This window comes from Quercus suber, unplaced genomic scaffold, assembly GCF_002906115.3.
Source record: "Quercus suber isolate HL8 unplaced genomic scaffold, Cork oak 2.0 scaffold_124, whole genome shotgun sequence".
Classification (NCBI taxonomy): domain Eukaryota; kingdom Viridiplantae; phylum Streptophyta; class Magnoliopsida; order Fagales; family Fagaceae; genus Quercus; species Quercus suber.
This window is the reverse complement of record NW_027069588.1, coordinates 1313759-1322400: the sequence shown is the minus strand read 5'-3', so window position 1 is coordinate 1322400 and position 8642 is coordinate 1313759.

Genomic DNA, 8642 nt, shown 5'->3' with positions numbered 1-8642 from the left:
TCACATGTATCTCAAGTTTTTGCTAGTTACACACACTACACAAGTTACTTTTTGCTAAACTTTGTACATGTTATTGTGTGATTTTGGTTTGGCCAACCAAGTTTGAAAATTTCTTGAGTTTTATGCAAAACATGTTTGTTGTTTGAGAATTTAAGATGAATTGATTGAAAATCTTAATTTTGGGAAAACTGGGTTCAAAACATGTGTTTTTGAAAAGTATTTCATCTCATACTTATGCATTTTATTCATAATATTCAATGCTTTGAGGAGTTTTTTTCTCCAGAATTTCGATCGATCGAATCTATTTCTTGACCAATCGAAATTGTAATTAAAATTTTGGTTAGCCTCTGTCTATTTCGATTGGTGCTCGATTGATGTTGGATCAATCGAAGAATTTTTTATCGATCGAACCTATTTTTTGATCAATCGAAAGTCGTATAGAGAGTTTTTTAAAAACTTTGTTTTTCACATGTTCTATCACTTTCAAACCTTTTTCAAACACTCTTTTCTCTCTCTACTCGATCGGTCAAGGCATCCAACCAATTTTTTGTCATTTTCCTCCGATCTTTTTGCAAGGTTTTTCTCTCCCAAGGTCGGTAAGACCATATTATCCCTCCTTTTTTTCATTTATTTACATGTTTCATGCATATTTTTCATGCATTTAAGGGTGATTTTCGAACCTAAGAAAATTGGGGTTTTTACTGATTTCAATCATTTCTTTCAAAATTGATCATTGGGTTTTTGTGTTGGGATGTTATTAAACTGATCTTTGATGATTAATTTGGTCAATTTTATGATTTGGGAAAAATTTGAATTTCTAGGGCTTGAAACTACCCGAATTGGGGATTTTGTTCAATTAAGTTTTATTTGATGAAATTAGCTTGTTGGATTGATTCATATGATCAATATATTGTGTTATCTATCTTGATTAATGATCAATTGGTCAATTTCTTGAAAATTGTACAAGTGGTTTTTTGAATTTTGGGGTTTTTGATATAATCCTTATGCTCAAGCCAATTTTGTGAATTTAAAGTTAAATTGAACTTATTCTTACTACATTAGAGCATTCATCATTTGCTTATACTGTTCATGAATCATATAGAATTGTTATTTCTATATTTTTGTGCTAACTTACAGTTTACCCTTGGTTTTTTTTTTTTTCCTCTTTCTTTGTCTCTTTTTGGTTCTTTTCTTTGTATCTTGCCTTTTCCTTAGCACCATGCCTAGGAAGACTAGAGCTAATAGGAATGTCTCCTCCTCTTCTGTCCCTTCTTTTGAAAGTGAGAGGTTTCCGAGTGAGAAAAACAAAGAGACGTATGAGAAGCTTAACCTAAAGATGAACATTTAGGCTGAGAGAAAGGTTCTATTAGATGAGCTTAATCCTGAGATTAGGCGTAACTTTAAGCGTAGGGGCTGGTTGCCATTGTTGGATATTTCTTATCCACCTTTGGCTACCCTGATTAGAGAGTTCTACTCGAACATCTCTATCCACACCTATGATTCCAACACTCAAGTTAAGAGTTGGATACGGGGTGTAGAGTACACCATTACTACTTCAGTAGTGGTAGATGCTCTTGGGTGCCTATGGTCTAGTATCCTGTCTACCCTTATAATGAGTCTTCTCCCTTGGATGACATCATGTCTTACATCATTGGGTCTTCTATCCAGTGGGATTCTGATCCTTAGATCACTACTACTGAGCTCATTGAGATTCACTATCCTTTCTTTCGGATTGCTTGTCATTCCTTGTGGCCTATCTCTCACTAGCACACCATTCCTTTGGAGCATTGTGCATTTTTGTATGCCCTTGTTACTGATGCTCTTATAAGCTTTACTCATGCTCTTTTCTTCCTTGTTTATATTCACCGAATTTTGTTACATCTAAGTTTAAATGAGTTTTCGGCATCTGAACCTGTTCACATTATTGCTCTAATAGGTGCCACATTTCTTAGGCAAAGGGTTGCTCAGTTGAGAGCGAGCTCTAAACGTCCTAGGATTGAGTCTTCTAGCATCACACCTCCTCCTCCCTCTTATACAGGTGATACTACGGCTGAGGATTCTATTGATCTTGCTGCTGGTGCTACTATTCCTCCACCTTCTACCTCGGATGATTCAGACATTCGACGTATGTTGGAGACTGTCATGACTGTTCAAGCGGCTCATTGTCAGATTTTGGTGGACATGCTTGATGAGCTTCATGCTTTACGAGTGGATTTGGAGCATGTTAGACGGATGCCTCCGCCACCTTCTTTTAATGATGAGTTTTGATTGCCCTTTGGCAGTTTGTCACAAAAAAGGAGAGTACATTTGTAGAGGATTTTTATTGTTAGGGGAAGATTTTGTTAGTTTGGAGCTATAGAGCTATAGATTGTATCTAGGTGCTTCATTTTTATATTTATCTTTTTTAGCTCATGATGTATTTTGTTTGGGCTGTCTATGATAGGGGGAGATACATTGATTGTATATGTTTCTTGTTTCACATTGCTTATTAATTTATATTTATGAGATTATTCATGATATATGTCTTTATTTTGTGTTTTATGTGAAATCAAGAAGTTATTTTGTTTTACTTGTATTTTCCACACATAAGTTTATGTGTTTGTTGAGTGTTTCAAGAAATATACAGGTTGATTCAGTCATGTTGCTATCTACACTTGCAACTGATAGATGGTGGTAAGGTTGAATTTATTTTGTGGCAATGTTTTGTAATGGGCTGTTTTATGTAAACTTTGAGCACTTTGTTAAGTTTGTGTTTTGTCACAGATTACCAAAGAGGAAGTTTGTTAGGTTCTAAGTGATGGAAATATGCATGTGCGCAGCGAAAAATTAACGAATCTACTTCATTCGATATTGATAAAATGCACTATATAAATTTCAGAATACAAGAACAAGAGAGTGTACCTTGGTGTGGTAAATTTCAAAACAAAGATTGTAAGCACTTGGAATACTTTTAATCTTCACTCCAATTCTACTAACGTCCAAGATGTGTAATATCTTAATCAGTTATATGAATTTGTTCAAGGAAGAACTAGAGAGTGTCCAACACTCACATACACCATTTTATGTAACTTGTTCATCTTTTAAAATTTGTATGTTTCTCTCCTAATAACTGATTATCTAATTGGGCTAGCCTTTTGGGCCTTTTCAATTGGGCTCTAGTATGTGGCTTGAAGTGGGACCAAAAGGGACCAATAAGACACTAGCTTTAATAGGCCTTGAGCTTTTCTGCCAACTCTTGACAAGTCCAAAGTTACTATTAACTATATTTAATACCACTATATAAATATAGTTGCACTCTAGGCCTTATCTATCAATTATATCTCAAGACTTTATTGTATATGCAACCTCTTCATAAAATATTCGTAGTAACACAAAGTCATAAATGTAGACTGCCACTTTGTAGATTACTATATCTTAATCCTTGAGTACCTGGTTTAATCCTTTTAAGTTATTCATCATATATTTATGAAATCCAATTTCATAAATATATATACTTTAGTAATTTCTTACCAAAGTGGTTAGGCCTAACTCTCTGAATAACAAACCTATTAAACTTATCTTAAGGGAATATTTTGTATCTCCATTAAGAGACTATGAATTTCATCTTGAGAATATATGTTTCATCAACGCTAAATGTGGCTGCCCAACATACTGAGGCTTTGACCGTAACTTTAGATCTCACTCCTGATATATCAAAGCAACCTACGCTTCATGATCAGATCCATTATTCTCTCAGGATTAAAAGTTCATGCAAATATAAGTCGTGAGATTTATTATTCATTTAACAGTTATTAGGAGAATAATAAATCTCACAGCGGTCCAGTTCAATATGTCTTAACTCTTAAAACATATCAACATATCAACTAGAAGTCTTCACTTCCATGACCAAGACAAATCATCGTAGTTGATATGTTATAGTCTTCGTAGATGAAATGCCCAATTTCAGCACCAACTGCTATCTATAATTCTAAGTTTACAAAGAACTTGTGATTTATATATTCTGTGACTTTTCACATAAATCACATACTATGCATCTTATGGACTATATGATAATGTCCAAATATTCATGTTACCATTATTTTAGATAATAATAAAACAAATTTATTAATCATAATATTAAGTCATACAAAATGTCATATATAATGTCACACTTGATATCATACATAGCATCATACAATAAGATTTAAGGGCACTAATCCTAATAATCTTCCACTAGCCCTAAAGACTATTGTGCACTAATCTAACTCTCATTCCCTCCAAATGTGACTCGAAAGCCCTTTGAGGCAAGGTTTTAGTAAATGGATTTGCTAAATTATTTGCACTTTCAATCTTTGCTACCACCACACCTCCACGAGCTACAATATCTCGAATGATATGATACTTCCTCTCAATGTGCTTTCCTTTCTTATGATTCCTTAGCTCCACTATTGTCACAAAAGAATGTGATTGGAACTTGCTCCATTCTCATTACACCAAGGTCAGAAAGGAATTTCTTGAGTCATACAGTTTCCTTTACTGCCTTACAAGCAACAATGTACTCAGCTTTCATGGTGGAGTCTACAATACAAGATTGCTTCATACTTCGCCAACTAATGGCTCCACCTCTCAAGGTGAAACACATCCTGAAGTGAATTTTCTGAAATCTAGATCTGATTGAAAATCTGAATCTGTATAGCCAATGGGAATCAAATCCTCACACCATTAAACAAGCATATAATCTCTCGTTCTCCATAGATACTTGAGAATATGCTTTACAACTTGTCAATGTTTTGGTCCTGGATTTGATTAATATCTGCTGACCATGCCAACTGAATAACAAATATCTGGTCTAGTACAAAGCATGGCATACAGGAGACTTCCTATTGCAGAAGCATAAGGAACTTGTCTCATCATATCTTCTTCCTCTTAAGTCTTAGGCTTTTCTTCATCAGATAGAGAAACTCCATGTCAGAAAGGAAGTAATCATTTCTTGAAGTTTTGCATGCTAAACCGTTCTAGAATCTTATCTATATATCCAGCTTGTGATAAGCCTAACATCTTATTTTTGCGATCTCGCCAAAGCTTGATCCCTAGAATAAAGTTAGCCTCACCCAAGTCCTTCATATCAAATTGGCTTGACAACCAAACCTTTACTGATGACATTACCCCTACATCATTTTCAATGAGTAGAATATCATCAACATAAAGCACTAGGAACATTACTACTTTATCTCGATGTCTTTTGTACACATATGGTTCATCAAAATTTTGTTCAAAACCAAATGACTTAATTGCTTGATCAAATCTTATATTCCATGACCTAGATGCTTGCTTAAGTCTATAAATGGACCTTTTCAACTTGCGTACCATATGCTTTTGGTTCTTTGCTATGAAACCTTCCAATTGCATCATATAGATTTCCTCTTCAAGATTGCCATTAAGAAATGCAGTCTTGACATCTATTTGTCAAATCTCATAATCAAAATGAGCAGCAATGGATAAGAGAATTCTGATAGATTTAAGCATTGCTACTGGAGAAAAGGTTTCATCATAATCAGTACCTTCTTTTTGTGTATACCTTTTTACCACTAGCCTTGCTTTAAATGTTTCAACCTTTCCATCTATCCCTCTTTTTTTCTTGTAAACCCATTTGCAACCAACATGTTTAATGCCGTTAAGTGCCTTTACAAGATCCCAAACTTGATCGGAATACATGGATCCAATTCAAATTTCATAGTTTAGACCCAATGATGTGCATCTATACCATTCATTGCCTCTTCATAACTGTAGGGATCTGATTCAGCCTCTTCTGAAATAGTTTCATAAGTTTCTCCTAAACCTATGAATTTTATAGGAGGCCGAACAATTCTCCCACTATGACGAGGCACTTGTGTACTAGACATTTCATGAGTAGTATCTTGTGGTCTATCTAATACAGCCACATCATCCCTAATTTCATCTAGTGGTTGTTTATTTACAAGTTCATTCATTTTAGCCAACACAACTCTACTTCTAGTAGTAAAATTATTTATATAGTCATTTTCCAAGAATTTAGCATTTGTACTAACAAAAACTTTGTTATCTTTACGACTATAGAATAAATAACCCCTAGTTTCTTTTGGATAACCTACAAGCAAACACACTACTGATTTTAGTTCCAATTTATCAGGCTTCCCTTTTAACACATGTGCAGGACAACCCCAAATGTGAAGATATTGGTAAAGTTAAGTAACTTATCATGGACCTAATTATTTCTAAAAGAATCCTATTCCTTCTTTCTGCTACACCATTCTATTGGGGAGTTCCAAGTGCAACTAATTGGGATACAATCCCATTTTGAATTAAGTAATCCTTGAAATCCCCAAGAAGATATTCACCACCACGATCAAATCAAATGACTTTTATGCGTTCACCTAATTGATTCTCAACTTCAGCCCTAAACTCTTTGAACTTTTCAAAAGTTTCGGACTTCCGTTTCATTAGGTACACAAACCATATCTTGAGCAATCATCGGTAAAAGTGATGAAATACTCATAACCTCCTTTTGCTTGGGTTGACATAGGACCACATACATCAAAATGCACTAGCTCTAGCAAATCTTGGGCTCTTCTACCTTTTGCATTAAAAGGTCGTTTGGTCATTTTACTTTCTAAACAAGATTCACAAACTAAAAATTCATCAAAGTCCATGGGCTCTAAGAGTCTATCTTTGATCAGTCTTTGAATCCTATTTGAATTAATATGACCCAAACGCAAGTGCCAAAGATAAGCATCACTAGTAGAAGGAAACTTTCTTTTTAATGATTTCACATGAGAGTTATTATCTAATTCAAAATTATATAACTGCTGCTTATCAAAAGATAAAATATAAAGACCATCCACAATATTGCTTGAACAGGTAAACAATTTATCCTTCTTTATTACAAAATTGTCTTTTAGAATAACACAATATCCATGTTTACCTAAGTAAGTAGCAAAAATTAAATTCCTACGAACATTAGGTACATACAAACAGTCTTCTAATATTAGAACTCTAGATTCAAAACATAAATTATAAACACCAACAGCTACAACCGGAATCCTATTCCCATCAACCAAGGTAAGAAATAACTCTCCTTCTTTAAGCTTTCTGGTCTCCTGGAACCCCTGCAAGGAATTGTAGATATGATTAGTACAACCTGAATCCACACACTAGGAATCCGTGGGATTCTGTACCAAACATATTTCAAGAAGGAATGTATTATTCATACCTTTATTCTTGGTAGACTTAAATATTGGACAATTCCTCTTCCAATGTGCTTTTTCACCACAATGTAAACATTTTCCTTTGAGTTTCTTTCCTTTATCAGCAACCCCTAAGGCAATTTGTTTACCCTCTTGCTTAGTGAAGTCCTTCTTCTTCTTTTTCTTACCCTTGCCTTTCGACTTAGGTTGAGAAGTAGAAGCTTCACCAATATTGGCTTTAACATTGGAAGTACCAAGAATGCCTTCTGCCGCTACCAATTCATTCATTAATTCAGACAATGTATAAATATTTTTGTTCATATTATAGTTAAGTTTGAATTCCTTGAATGATTCTAGTAGTGACTAGAGTATCATATCCACTTGGGATTCTCCATCAATATCGGCACCTAAAACTTTTAATGTATTCAGATTAGAGATCATTGTAAGACAATGCTCTCTCATTGAACTACCTTAAGCCATTTTGGTATTATAAATTTGCCCCATGGTCTCTTGCCTTGCAGAACGGCCTTGCTCACCAAACATCTCCTTCAGACTTAGCATGATGTCTGAAGCTAGTTCTACATCCTGCATTTGATGATATAGAACATTTGAAATAGATGCTAGGATGTAGCACTTGGCCATCTCATTAGATTTCTACCAACGATCATGTCGTTATTTTTCCTCAAGAGGAGCATCTAATGAAAGAAAGCTTGGACATGGTTTAGTAAGCACCAAAGTTATTAATTCCATTCCATTACGGCCGGAATGGCCGAAAAATACCGTTCCAGCAAGTTAATTAGAATGGTATACCCCCTTGTTCCACCTCGGGACAAATTCTGGGTCATTCCGGGTGTTCCGGCCATTTTGGGTGATTTCCGGAAATACCAGCTGAATTTATGAATTCAGCCCGAATGAGTTTCATGTGAAAAAAAATTGACAGAATAAAAGGAAAAATCTTATGAGCCATGGTGAGGAGGAAAAATAAAAGGAAGGATGAGGAGGTGAGAAGAAAAAAATCAAGAGAAAAAACAAAAGGAAAAAGAAGATAAGAAAGAAAAAAAAAATCAAGAAAAGCTCACGGTAATGAGATTTATCATTTATGTATGGTTGTATGCTTACCATGTCTTTGCAAAGACTCCACTAGAACCTAGCTGAGAAGATCTTTGAGAAGTGAACTTTTTTTTTTTTTGAGAAGTGAACTTGAGATGGCATTTCAGACTTTTAGCTAAGTAAGGGGTAGTGTTTTATTTGCTTTATTGAGTTGACCACACAATCCAAGTAATAAGTTAAAAAAGATGAGTTAGTATAAAAAGTAGAAATAGGAAGTTATTGAAAAGACAATCGCGTGGGGTTGGTAATTTCTTGGAAGCTTCATATTTTACAATGCCCAACATCCATGTTCATTTACCAAAAAAAAAAAAAACCCAACTATTCTGATTT